Source organism: Sorex fumeus, unplaced genomic scaffold (assembly GCF_029834395.1).
Source record: "Sorex fumeus unplaced genomic scaffold, SorFum_2.1 ptg000134l, whole genome shotgun sequence".
Lineage (NCBI taxonomy): Eukaryota > Metazoa > Chordata > Mammalia > Eulipotyphla > Soricidae > Sorex > Sorex fumeus.
Window position 1 is genome coordinate 2,764,182 of NW_026606191.1, and position 1,193 is coordinate 2,765,374.

Below are 1,193 nucleotides of genomic sequence, written 5' to 3' on the forward strand. Positions count from 1 at the left end.
TGGTTATTGTGTGGATATGGTCGATGGTGCTGAATCCTTTGCGGAAACCTGGCTTGCTCGCATAGTTGTCCTTCATCAAGTGTTCTGCCAATCCTATTTAGGATGACTCGAGTGAACAACTTGTAGACGACAGAAAATAGGCAGATAGGGCGATAGTTGCCAATGTCATGGATGTCTCCCTTCTTGAACAGTAGTACGGTCCTGCTGGTTTTCCATTGGGACGGAACCTTGCATTCAGACAGGTAGTGAGTGAAGAGCCGAGCCAGTGTATTGATGAGTACTGATGGCAGGTTATTCAGGTGTTCAGGTCTGACCTTTTCTGGGCCGGGTGCTGTTTGTTTCTTTACCGATGAAATGGCGTGTCGGATTTCGGAGGGGAGAACGTTGGGAATGACATATCCATCCTGTGGAATTTGGTATGTCGGCAAGTGGACATGGCTATCAAAGAGATTTGAGTAGAAGTCATGGATAATCTTCTCCATTGCCGTTCTGGAGGATGTGATGGATCCATCAGGACGTCAGAGGGCAGTCATCTTTGTCTTGTAGTTGCCGAAGGACAGGCGGGCGTAACGAATACTTTTCCCAGCTTCTGCTGCACCTACCAGTACTTCTGCTCTTCTCTCTTTGAGGTCTTCCTTGATCGCATCTCTGCACTGCTTTGCGAGCTCGGACATTAGCTTGCGGTTGCCTGAGGCATGTGCCAAACCACGCTGGCAAAGTAGCTCAAGAGTTTTCGAAGACGAGTTTTTTGTGGCTATCTCTCTCTTGGCGTTCCTCGCACATTCATGTGTAATATATATATATATATATATATATATATATATATATATATATATGTATATATGTGTGTGCGTGAAAATATTTTTCTCTGAGATTGGTAAGATTGGTTGACTCTTACTTGAGCCCCATCAAATGTGGTGTGTTACTCTTGGAGTTTGAGTGGTGTGTAGTATGAAGTGTCATGCGGATTCAAATGTGGCCGTGCAGTCCAGGAATAGTTTCACTTGAGGGTGAGGCTTGGCCCGAGTGTACGGAGAGTGACAGTGAGCAGGGCGGTGGTTGAGTTCTGGAGGTTTTCAGCTGCCGGACCTGAGTCCCTTGAGGTGGGAATGTGACAGAGTTTTTTGGTTTGTCAGGCTACTCCTATCACAGTGTTCCCATTCCTCTGTGTTTATTTGTGACCTTTTTCTTTG